We start from the raw sequence: 14,195 nt of genomic DNA, 5'->3' as shown, positions 1-14,195 counted from the left end.
CAATGAGTTAGGGAATTGCTAAGTTGGGAATTGTATTTCAACCCAGAACAAAAACTGTGCTTTGTTTGACACTAAATACATTGACCAGCCACAGCAGTAACAACAGATTTAGCTGAATAAAAATTGTAGGCCTATTATTAAGGCGCTGGATGACAGGTATACGTTTACGGACAGAATTAGACTTGGAAATGCACAGTAGCGTGTGAAGTTATTGAGGATGACCCTATCCGCACCTTCAATCTAATATACCCTTTTATGGATAGATTTAAACTTGGACTGATACAGCAGAAACCACTGATTTAGGGAATTGCTAAGTTGGGAATTGTATTTCAACCCAGAACAAAAATATATCCTTTGCCAGACAGCAGACAGTATTACAATTGGCTAGCCACAGCTGAAACATCAGATTTAGGGTACTGCTATTTTGGAAATTGTATTTCACCCCTCAATAAAATAGCAAGCACAGCCAAGCACCTGATGTAGGATATAGCAAAAAAAAAAACACACTATTGATGGTTAAATGTACTTGGTGGCAGCTTGTGCTGGTGCACCACAAGGCACAAAATGGCCACCGATCACCCCAGAAAAAAGTGACAGAAAAACGCTCTGGGCAGCCTAAAAACAGTGAGCATTTAAATAGCAGAGGTTGAATGATTCACAGCTGTAGATCGATCACTTCATTAAGTGTTTTGGAAGAGTAAATCCCTGCCTAATCTCGCCCTAACAGCAGCAGCTGCATCCTATCCCTACACTGATCAGACAACATCCGATATCCACCTCAACCGAGGGATGATTACTTTATCCAAGTAATTGATTAAGCCTATGGCAGCTATCATATATATATAGAACCTACACAGAGAATTGCCAGACCGCTTATACTATTCAAATTCTTTATTGCAAAAAATTACAATTATTTGCATGATTAGACATAAAAACAATAAAGTGCAGGAGATAAAAACGACTTCACTGGAGGAGATCTACAGCGGATCTAAGTCCATATGTATTCGACATGATTTTCACTTTTTAAAGTGCATGTGCAGCAGAATGACAAATAAATGTATAGTAAATATTTAGTAAGTCTTTGGACATTTACCCATGCTGTTTCTCCTCCAGGTTGGCGCCATCCTGGAGGAGAAACAGCATGGGTAAATGTCCAAAGACTTACTAAATATTTGCTATACATTTATTTGTCATTCTGCTGCACATGCACTTTAAAAAGTGAAAATCATGTCGAATACATATGGACTTAGATCCGCTGTAGATCTCCTCCAGTGATGTCGTTTTTATCTCCTGCACTTTATTGTTTTTATGTCTAATCATGCAAATAATTGTAATTTTTTGTAATAAAGAATTTGAATAGTATAAGCGGTCTGGCAATTCTCTGTGTAGGTTCTATCTACACTGATCAGAGCAGAGTGACGTCAGGCGCTAAGTGACTCCAGCTTAAATAGAGGCTGGGTCACATGCTGCACTAGCCAATCACAGCCATGCCAATAGTAGGCATGACTGTGATGGCCTCTTGGGGCAAGTAGTATGACGCTTGTTGATTGGCTGCTTTGCAGCCTTTTAAAAAGCGCCAAGAAAGCGCAGAATACCGAACCCGGACTTTTACGAGAATGTTCGGGTTCGGGTCCGTGTCAGGAACACCCCAAAATTCGGTACAAACCCGAACTATACAGTTCGGGTTTGCTCATCCCTAGTTATGATATACCTGCTTCCACTAAATTCTGATTGAGGCCTGCAATACTGCTTCCACAAAATACTGATTGAGGGGTGTGATATACCTGCTCCCACCAAATATTTATTAAGGGGTTCTATATACCTGCTTCCACAAAATACTAATAAAGGGGATTGGAGTATTTTTCCACTCTGCAAGGATTCAGGAAATGGAAACGACAGTACCCTAACATACAAGTTGGAGATCTTGTTCTGCTCAAGGACCAGCAAGCCGAAAGAATCGAGTGGGACTTATTGTGAAGAGCGTTCCTAGTGATGACGGTAAGGTACTCAAGGTGCAGGCGAAAGTTGCAAGGCAAGGGACTGTAAAGACCTTCATCAGGCCTATCACAGAACTTATTCTGCTCTTGTCCTTTGGAGAATGAACATATTTGCCTAGGCTGCTGAATCCTGCCTGAAACTTCAAGCAAGAAGTGTTTGAACTTTAATTGTTACACTTAAGCCTTACATTTTAGGTTTTTCAGGTCCTCGAACATCAAGCAAATTGCAGTTGTTTATTTGCATTTATATAACTACCGTTATGGTTTAAATAGTGACATTTTCAATGCCAGACTCCCCGTGTGCTGCTACTCAGTTAAATCTATAGAGTTTAATTCATATGATATTCTATATTTGGTTATATGCTCCCACCTAGTGGCCGTTTTTAGTAATGCACTAGTTTTTCTGGTCATGATATGTCATTCATTTAATTGCTCCACCCCTTCTTCTGTGTACCTCACTTCCTGTTTCTTTATACTGCTCCTGGTATTTGCACAAGGTACACATGTATTCTCATTTAAGCTTACAAAGGCATCATCTTTTGACAGCACAATACCAGAATCCATCTGTTCTCCTGTAATCTGTTATCTGGCTTACAGAATAAATCAACTTACACGGAGGATTACTCATCAGTATCTGATCTGTGGTGGTCTGACACCTGAGACCTCCACCGTTCAGCTGTTTGAGGGGATCATATTGCTCCAGTGAGCGCTCCAGCCTCCTCATAGCTTACCAATTGCAGCGCTGTACATTGTGTAGCAGCTGTGCTTGGTATTGCAGCTCAGTCCCATTTACTTAAATGGAATGAGCTGCATCTATGCCATGACATCATTGGCCCAGGGTAAGCTGCAAGAAAGTCATGGCCTCCTCAAACAGCTGATCAGTGGTGGTCCCGGGTATCAGACCCCCACCAATCAGATACTGATGACTAGTGTTGAGCAAAGTGAAGCATTTGAAGCGGAATTCAGTCCGAAGTTTAGGCAAAACTCAATCAGCATCAAGAAGGAAAAGTAGATGGCAGAAGAAGGGCTCCCACCTGTAGGGCAGGAGAGTTCTGGAGCTGGAGAAGTGGGTACAGCCCGTATTTAAAGGTGCATTCAAGGTGCAGCACACCCATTGACAATGAAGACCAACTACACAATGCAGTCTTCATTATTAAAGGGGTTATCCCATCTTAGACAATGGGGGCATATCACTAGGATATGCCCCCATTGTCTGATAGGTGCAGGTCCCACCTCTGGGACCCGCACCTACAAGGAGAATGGAGCGGGGAGAGTTGTGGCTGATGGCGCAGCTCCCCGCCTCTCCCATTGAAGTGAATGGGAGCGCACCGTGCATGCGCGGCCACCACTCCCATTCATTTCTATGGGGCCGAAGGAAATAGCTGAGCCCTGAGCCGCTCGGCTATTTTCAGCAGCTCCATAGAAATTAATGGAGGGCGGCTGCGCATGCAGCGTTCACCTGATGGGGTAGATATATTTTTTTTTTATGTGAAACTTTTTTTTTTCAAAACACTTTATTTTTATTTTATTTTTATTTTACACTTTGTCATACAAAACCTCTGGGGGCCATTTTTTTTTTTTTACTATTGATTTTTCCTGTAACTGGGGCTGACAGTAGAAATACACACTCAGAGAGGCTATACAACATAATATAGCACTGTACAGCCTCAGTGCAGGGCTGATCGAGGTCTATGGAAGACCTGACAGCTCCTGCACTCACCCGGCCCCGGCGATCACATGACCACCGGGCCGGGACAGGAAGTGGCATAAAGCTTCCTGATCTGATCGTTGAGTGCTGTGTATACAGCAATCTAGAAGACAGAGACACCCAGGAATTACCTTCTCTCTGGGGTGCCCTGCTGTCACTGACAGCATGCAGCTGAGGTCTTTGAATGGACGTTCCAGAACGTCCATTCAGAGATAAACTGACCTCCCATGGACGTTTATAGTTAATGGGTGGTCGGTAAGTGGTTAAATGAAAGGAAGCTGCAATTTAATTGGCCACACGGTTCTTCAACTGATCATGGCATAGTGGCCTGGATATACCTGATTTGAAACAATTTGTGACAAATTCATTAGTAATGAATCAAATTTCTTGTTGAACTACGGCAAAGTAGCGGAATCACATTTTTCTAAACTTTACTCATGTCTACTGATGACATATCCTGTGGAAAGGTCATCAGTAAAAACTGTTGGAAAACCCCTTAAATGTTAAAGTAATTGGAATAAGTTGCAAATAAAATTATAACTTTAAGCAACATACTTTTAAAGGAAGTCCAACAAATTTAACATATACAATGACACTCAAGTCCTTTGGCCACTAGAAAAAGAACATCAAATTTGTTTTATGCTGACAGCTATAAATCTCAAAGAGAAACTCCTGAATAGGTTGGTACATTAGTTCTATAAGCTTAATTAGCTATATGACAGCCAAACCCTGATAAATCCACATGAATAAAAGTGTGAATGCACTCAGTCATTAGAGTAAAAGTGCATATAAATTAACTGCTATTATAACCATGGTCTAGTTTCATTCACCATCCAATTTTTGAGACCTAATTTGAGCTGTGTGAGTCAAAAGGTTTTATCATGCTCCTATTTCCATTAAAAGTCTTAAGTTACAATGCAGACTTAGAGGATGGAATATAATTGAGAATAGAAAGTCATTAACATGTCTGCTCTGACTGCAATATCGTTTTTTCTTTTGGTGGTTATTGGGGTAAATGAGAATATGGTACAGAGCTGGAAATCTGGGATTATTAGTGCTTGTTTTGCTGCCTAGTTTTTTTTTTTTTTTACAAAGAACAGCTCCCCTTGAACTTAATCATAGTTAAACAGCATCTACAATTAGGTAAATAAAGCCTGTGGAGCCATAACAATTGTAACAACAATATCACACTATATGGCCAAAATTCCTTCCTAATTTTTGAGTTCTTTTTTAGCCAAAAAAATTGCAAACTGTTGTATAAAATAAAGCACACAGCCATGTAATATCCATAAGCAGACATTAGTACTTGTATCATTGATTAGTATAATGAAAAAAGTCTGCCACAAATCAGTTTGCGAAATTTGTAATGTGCTAGATCTGCCCTGGTCTGTAAGTGATATTATCGTGAAGTGGAATTGTCTGAAATTTAAAAGTTAACAATGGAAGTTACAGTAGCATGAAGAGGTTCATGAAATAGACTTCCACAGTCAAGCAGATGCAGGCATGTCTAAGTTGAGACTATTGCAAGAGGTGTAGGCCTGGTGGCTCCTCTGCAGCAAAGACAAGATCACTGTATTGGGGATACTGGGTGAAAACCAGGGGACCTCCAGGATAACACCCTTAGGGTGCATTCACACGACTGCATGTATTTTGCGATCCCCATAAACTACGTCCATGTTGTAACCATTTTTTTTTTGTTGCAGATCCATGGTAAAAATTACTATCCTTTTCCGCAAAACATAAAAGAATAGGACATGTTCTATCTTATTTGGGGGCTATGGAACGGACATATGGATTTGGACAGCACATCCACATTTTTTGTGAACCCATTGAAATGAATGTGTCTGCATAGGGTTCGCAAAAAATGAGGATCTGATGCAGACCAAAAATATGGTCATGGGAATGGGTCCTTAGGAATAGTCCAATTCAAACCTGTTAGTTGAAACAGTAGCTCCACCCCCACTGCTTATTACATCAGGAATGTTTCTGCATACTCAATGGCTTGGCAACAGCTCACATTTGCCATTTTGGCTATGTCGGAATTCTAGCAAAAGTTGAGCTAAAATTTTAAGACATATTTATAAATCAAGCAAGCCTGAAAGTATAATCCTTTGTACCTTGTCAACCTAAAGAGTTTGGATTTGTGGGTAAAGGGGTGTGACTTCACAGTGAAAAAAGGGTAGTCTAGGATGTAGCATTTTTGCTCTGGTACAAAAGTCTGTGACAAAGTAACCAATAGGTGACAACTGCAAATCAAGTAACAGGTGTTATAAAGTTAGACTACTACTATTAATATTGGTAAATCTTCCCCAATGTGTATAATTAGTGCTGACAATGAGAATAGTAACTTCCAGTTATCAAATATCCACAATAATAACGATATAGGAAATGAAACACACAATTATGTTATGTTAGTTTGCAGTTTTAGTAGCTTTTAACAGTTTCAGGCTAAATAGCTGTAAAAGGGTAAGTAATTAATCAAAGACAGAAAGCATAAAGGTCCAGTGTTAGTTTGACTTATACTTATTCATTAGTTATAGCAAATGACGTTTTGACAGTAAACAGACTATCTAATAAGAGTTTTCTTTTTCAATGGATGTTCTACAAAATAATGAGGCTAACTAAAAACATTGACATTTCTTGTCAAATTTTTACAAAAAGTTTCAGATTACAACTTAAAGAGTTTGGCAATTTTCTGGCTACTGTTATTCAATGAGCTTATAAGATGGCTATATGGCTTTTAATAATATAACCTTTGTTGACAGTTTGTGTCATTTTTTATATTTCATAAGGCATACCCCCTGTTCAGGCCTGACTCCAGGATCATGTGGGCCCCCTTACACAGTGATAACTCTCTGAGTACAGATAATACAGTAGATATCACCTGCAGTCCTATGTAACAGCATAGATAACACAGTCGTGGCTATCTGAGTACAGTAAATGTAGTAGTGTTACCTGCAGGCCTATGTAAAACCACAGATAACACTAGTGCTGATAATGTAATAGTGTTACCTGTAGTCCTATGTAAACCACAGATAACACTGGTGTAGATCATGTAGTAGTGTTACCTGCGTCCTTAGTGTGCCTCCCTGTGCCTCTACCACAGACTCCATGCTGGCAGTGCTGCCTCCTCTTCCATCTTCATTTTGCCTCGCACAGAATGTCCTGATGCAGCTGTGTCAAGACAAAGGAAACACTGTGGGCATGGTGATGGTGACACACACACGGGGACAGACACAGGGACAGACACACACAGGGACAGACACACACACACAGGGACAGACACACACACACACACACACAGGGACAGACACACACACACACACAGGGACAGACACACACAGGGACAGACACACACAGGGACAGACACACACACACAGGGACAGACACATACACACACAGGGACAGACACATACACACACAGGGACAGACACACACACAGGGACAGACACACATGGACAAACACACACACACACAGGGACAGACACACACAGGGACAGACACACACACACAGGGACAGACACACACAGGGACAGACACACACACACAGGGACAGACACACACACAGGGACAGACACACACACACACACAGGGATAGACACACACACACGGGGCTAGACACACACACGGGGCAGACACACACACGGGGACAGACACACACACACAGGGACAGACACACTCACACACAGGGACAGACACACACACACAGGGACAGACACATACACACGGGGACAGACACCTGTGTGATCATCAACCAACTTCTATCTAATATGTGGCCACCTTAAGGGGGCATTAAAAGGGAATTCCACCTTTAGTTATGCTCCAACCTTTTATTACCTTATAATAGGACTCCCACTGATTCCCAGTACTGAGGGGATATGGACTGGGGTTTAAAAGGGAATTATCAACATGTACCAGAATGTGGTCTAAACCGTAACCCATTAGGCACTGGCTAGACTGTGGGATGGAGTCTAAGCAATGCCTCAGGCCTCATGCACACTGCCGTTATGCGTCCGTTCCATGCATTGGGGACCACAGTTTGTGGTCCCCAATGCACTGGCAACGTCCATGCGGCGGCCGGGACAGATTGAGACCCATTCAACCTGAATGGGTCCATGATCCATCCACACCGCACAAAAAATAGAACATGTTCTATTTTTTTGCGGTGCGGAGGCATGGACAGAAACACCACGGAAGCACTCGCTTCCCATTGAGCGATTGCAGACCCATTCAAGTGAATGGGTCTGCATCCATGATGCACAAGGCCGGTGTGCATGAGGCCATAGACACAGAAAGGGGCACACACACAGGGACAGACACACACACACACACACACAGGGACAGACACACACACACACACACAGGGACAGACAGACTGACACACACACACCCAGGGACTGACAGACACACACATCATGGCCTTCAGAATACACCCGGATTTGTATGATAAACACTCTTAATTGCACCAGATTCCACTCAACTTGCCACCCCACTGCCCCTGAGTGCTCCACCTGCCCACTCATATATGAGCTCCATATGCTGCTCCTCACAAAGTTTTATGTACTCCAGCAGCACATCCTACCTCACTCTGCATCTTGCAGGCACATACAGCCCCTCCTCCTTCAACAAGCTGCTGCTGCCGTTAGGGTTTGTCATGTGACCATAAAGGAGCATGTGACCAGTGATGTCACAGACCTCCTTCTAACAACTACATTCTAGCATAGGATCGATCATCTACCGAAACTCCATCTATCCTGTTCTGAGTTCTGGGGCCGCTTACCCCAGCAGTGCACATGGCGAAAATTGTCTGCATTGCTGGGGTAAGCTGCCCTAGAATTCAAAACAGGCAGGACACAGCTGCAGGAGTGAGCAGGGGGCCCCGGCACTTGCCCAGGTTTGCTGGGTGGTGGCGCCGGCCCTGCCCCTGTTTGTCAAGTCTTTTGGGCTGTCCACACAGATGTCATGTCCAGCAAATGGCTGCCAATGGATAGTTATGTGACCAGACATAACATTCTGCCTCCCATTCCGCCTTCCCCCCATGATGTCCACGATCCAATTGGATATCTTCCCTATCAACTTTCGATGTTCTTTTATGCGCCTACCATGGTGATCACGGGTAACGGGGAATCAGGTTTCCATGCCGGAGAGGGAGCCTGAGAAAGGGATACCACATCCAAGGGAGGTCAAAGGCTGAAATCTGATCAGGTGGAAATGTGGGACAAGTTATTAAAGCAGAAGAATTGGAGGAAAGGAGGGGGCACGCGGCAATTACCCACTCCCGACTCGGGGAGATAGTGACGATAAATAACAATACAGGACTCTTAAGATGCCCTGTTATTGGAATGAGTAATACCAAATTACAGGGAATATCACTGCGGTATTTTGGATGAGGAAACGTTCTACAGGAGAGGCAATGCTGCCGCTTTGTTAACTGTAGATAACTTCTGCCTGATTGCACGTCCCCGTGATGTCCACGATCCAATTGGATATCTTCCCTATCAGCTTTCAATGTTCTTTTATGCGCCTACCATGGGGAATCAGGGTTCCATGCTGGAGAGGGAGCTTGAGAAAGGGATACCACATCCAAGGGAGGTCAATGGCTGAAATCTGTTTGGGTGTAAATGTGAGACAAGTTATTAAATAAAATTCAGCACATGCACCAGGCAAGGGATGTGCATCAAACTGGCTAAGCCCAGAGCTGCTACGAGATTTCTCCCATTATCGCACACCACTAGGCCAGGCTTGACGCTCACTGGCACCAACCACTCATCCGTTTGTTGTTCCATGTCCTTCCACGGCTCCTGCGCGGTGAGGGGTTTGTCCCCCAAACAGATAAGATTCAAAACTGCCTGCTGTCGTTTCCCCCTTGCTGTGCTGAAGTTGGTGGTGAATGTGTTACGCTGACCGGATGAGGATTCCGTAGAGGATGAGGAAGAGGAGTAGGAGGAGGAAGCAACAAAAGGCAAAGAGAAAAGCCCTGCAATCCACAGTGGTAGAAGGACATTCGCCAAACAGCTTTTCGCCTCAGGCCCAGCCGCAACTGCATTTGCCCAGTGTGCTATTAGGGAGATATAACGTCCCTGACCGTGCTTACTGGTCAACGTATCCGTAGTTAGGTGGACCATGCCACAGATGGGGTAGCGCTGTGCACACTTGATTTTGTCCCCCACTTGGTTGTGCAGGGAAGGGATTGCTCGTCTGGAAAAGTAGAGGTGACTGGGCACTGATGCGGCAATACCTAATATGTATACTTTTATTTATTTATTTCATTTAACACAATAATAGCATTTTTGAAACCCCAAAAATGATGTTTTAGTGTCTCCATGCTCTATAGTTTTTTTTTTTTGAGAGATTTTCTTATGTAGGGGCTCATTTTTTGCAGGATGAGGTTACGGTTTTATTGGTACCATTTTGTGGGACATACGCCTTTTTGATCACTTGGTGTTTCACTTTTTGTGATGTAAGGTGACAAAAATTGCTTTTTTTGACAGTTATTTTTTATTTTTTTTATGGTGTTTATTGGACTGGGTCGATTGTGTGATATATTTATAGAGACAGACCAAATATGTCTATTTTATGTTTTCTATTTTTAATTTTTTTTTTTTTATTCCTTACTTGGGGATTTATTTATTTTTACATGTAAAAACTTTGCGTCCCCCATAAGGTCATACAAGACCTCTGGCGGACATTTAACTTCACTTTTTTTTTTTCTTTTCACTGTTGATTTCTCCTGTAACTGGAGCTGACATAGTAAGGCTACTTTCACACTAGCGTTCATAGGTCCGTTCGTGAGCTCCGTTTGAAGGAGCTCACGAGCGGACCCGAACGCCTCCGTCCAGCCCTGATGCAGTCTGAATGGAGCGGATCCGCTCAGACTGCATCAGAAATAGAGATCCACCTCCCGGACTTTTATAGTCAATGGGCAGACGGGAGGTGGTTAATACAATTACTTCATGGTCACAAAAAAATGTGAATTTGTCAACCAACAATGTAACAGCAGTATTTAATGGTTTTAGTGGACTGTCAGAAATGCAGCGCAGCCCGCAAATGTACTATCTAGCAGAAAAAGGGTGTTTTTTTCAAGCAACAATATAACAGCAGTATTTAATGGTTTTATATGACTGTCAGAAATGCAGCGAAGGCCGCAAATGTACTATCTAGAACACAAAGTGAGTTTTTTTCAAACTAAAATGTAACAGCAGTATTTAACGGTTTTATTGGACTGTCAGAAATGCAGCGCAGGCCGCAAATGTGCTGTCTAGCACAAAAAGTAAGTTTTTTTTCAAACGACAATGTAACAGCAGTATTTAACGGTTTTATTGGACTGTAAGAAATTCAGCGCAGGCGACAAATGTACTATCTAACACAAAAAGTGTGCTTTTTTCAACCAACAATGTAACAGCAATATTTAATGGTTTTATTGGACTGTCAGAAATGCAGCGCAGGCTGCAAATGTACTATCTAGCACAAAAAGTGTGCTTTTTTCAACCAACAATGTAACAGCAATATTTAACGGTTTTAGTGGACTGTCAGAAATGCAGAGCAGGCCGCAAATGTACTATCTAGCACAAAAAGGGTGTGTTTTTTTTAAAACAACAATATAACAGCAGTATTTAACGGTTTTATTGGACTGTCAGAAATGCAGTACAGACTGCAAATATACTATCTAGCACAAAAAGTGTGCTTTTTTTCAACCGACAATGTAACAGCAGTATTTAACGGTTTTATTTGACTGTCAGATATGCAGTGCCGGTGTCAGAAAGAGAAAAAAAATCACTTTACGTCACACAAATATGTGACAGACTAATGCAACTGAATTATTTTCACGGCCAGGTATGCACTGCATGCCGCAGGGGTACTTGACCGCCAAAAATAGGGAATTTGTCCCCCTGGAATCTAACAGATGGATTTAATGAATAGATTTTCCATGTTATTCAGCACAGGGGTACTTCACAGAAAAAAAAAATATATATATATGTCCTAACCCAGGGGCCCTGAAGTCACAGACAGATTACCTTTATTATTTGCACATATGCAGTTCAGTTGTCCTTAAAAAATGCCTAGATGTCGCCCACTGAGCTACCAGAACAGGATTAATGTAATGTACCTGGCACACATGCAGTTGCGGTCGCCGACACCCACCTAACAAACAGACTGATTAAAGCTTATTTTTCTGTGGCACTGGGCTCAGGGGTACAAAATTGTGGCATAGCACCCACTAAAATAATCACTGTAATTTTCAGATTTAAAACCACGAACACCATAATTGTTCCCTAATCTCTCCCTCACAGCCGCAGTATCCTCTCCCTACACTAGTAGGAGCTGATGTGACATGTGGCGCTATGTGACTCCAGCTTATAGAGAGGCTGGGTCACATGCTGCACTGGCCAATCACAGCCATGCCATTAGTAGGCATGGCTGTGATGGGTACTAAGGGTACTCTAGTTAAACGCTTGTTGATTGGCTGCCCTGCAGCCTTTCAAAAAGCGCCATTAAATCACTGAACACCGAACTCAAACCCAAACTTTTACAAAAATGTCCGGGTACAAAAAACCCTAAAGTTCGGTACAAACCCGAACCTTACAGTTTGGGTTCGCTCAACCCTAGACATGACCTCCGTGTACAAAGTACAAAAGATTTTGTAAACAAGGGGGTTTACTTTATGCTATATAGAAAATGGCCCAGAATTTCAACAAAGGCTATTTTAGTGAGTACCATCTGAGTAGGTATGACTTTTGTTCATGAAGTTTATGTAACACCCACAAATGCAATGCAAAATATATGCTGGCACTACTTTAACATGTGCTCTATCAATTCAGATTTCTGTTGACACAGCATATGCTCTACTAGCTGTGTGTTATGCCATTCTTTTATTATTTCTAATAGAAATTTATTTTGAATTAATGGGGTTTTCCAGGCTAGGTCATCAATATCAGACTGGCAGGGGTCCAACATCCAGCACCCCAACACCTGATCGGCAGAGGTGCCAGGTGTCGAACCCCTGACGATCTGATATTGATGATCTATCCTGAGGATAGGTCATCAATATTAAAAGCCTTGAAAACCCCTTTAAATTTACATTTGTTTTTTACACAAGTCGTAAAATATGATAGATCTAACCAAATCAACCAAATCAGTCAGAAAAAAGTTAGAATTGGTAATTTATTTACTGAGGAAAATGATCCAATATCACATGTGTGTGAGTGGAAAAAGTAGGTGAACTTTTAGGATTAGAGTCAGGTGTTTTCAATCTATGACATGACAAGTGTGGCCTGTTTTATTTAAGAATTTATCAAAGTCCGATTTTCCCAACACATGTTTATTGAAGTTTGGACTCCACCAATCCACAGTCAGACTGTTTAAAAATGGAGAAAGTTCTAGATTATTACTAGTGTTAATGAAGTTTACTCAAATTAGTTTTGGCTGCTTCTCTAAATTTCACAAAGAAATTAGTTTTGTGATGAATTACCTCATCACAAAGCTGTTTTCTTTTTAAGTAAAGGACGCAATGACAGGGAAAGGCAATTGAAACCGTCAGATGTCACATTCATCACTGATCTCAGAATCTAAGATAAAAAATGAGGGCTTTAAGGGTTTAATAAGTTAATTTCTTTTCAAGTAGAGGGTGCAATGACGGGGAAAGGCGATTGAAACCCTCAGATGTCACGATCATCGCTGAGGGCTTTCAGGGTTTAAACAGTTAAAAAATTAAAAAAACAATGCTCACCTTATCCATTTGAGTGCGAAGAGGCCACTGCGGCCATCTTGATTGAAGATCGTGCGTGAAATCTTTTGCGGTGCTTGATGAAGTCATCACGCTGGCTGGCGTGGTGACGCCATACGTCACCGTGCATGAGATTTTGAACGGGATCTTCAATCAAGATGGCCGCGGAGGTATGTATTTTTTTATGCCTTTTGAGGGAGAATTGATTTGTTACCATAAAGCACCAGGAAATTCGGCTTTAGGGCAAATTTCCCAGAAATTTGGATAGAAGTTCTATTTTGATTCGCTCAACCCTGATTATTACTGTCCCCAGGAGTAGATGACCAAAAAAGATCATGCCAAGAGCAAGGTGTATAATAGTCCACAATGTCTCACAGAAACCCAGGTTATTTTCACACTTGTGTTCGTGAGATCCAGCAGCTGCTCCTGCAAGGAAAAGCCTGCCAGGTCTCTCTTTATCCGGCATTGAATGAATGTCGTTCTGTCCCATTAACTATAATGGGGACCAACGGAGATATGGCTGCAACCCGGCAAATATGCAGAGAATTGGCCAGACTAAAGCTGCTAGAAGAAAGCCATTTCTTTTCACAAAGAACATTGCTGTCTGTCTGCAGCAGAGGTAGCATTAAATTTTTTCCGGAAGACTAAAATGCTTGTCTTACCATTTTTTTACCATCCTTGCATTAAGGATTTTTTTTGTCTGATAAAAAGTCAAGATCCCAAAAAGAAACTGAACAGACTCCATCATAGTCAATGGAGTTTGTTG

Source organism: Bufo gargarizans, chromosome 5, assembly GCF_014858855.1.
Source record: "Bufo gargarizans isolate SCDJY-AF-19 chromosome 5, ASM1485885v1, whole genome shotgun sequence".
In the NCBI taxonomy this organism is placed as follows: domain Eukaryota; kingdom Metazoa; phylum Chordata; class Amphibia; order Anura; family Bufonidae; genus Bufo; species Bufo gargarizans.
This window is presented reverse-complemented; position numbering follows the sequence as displayed.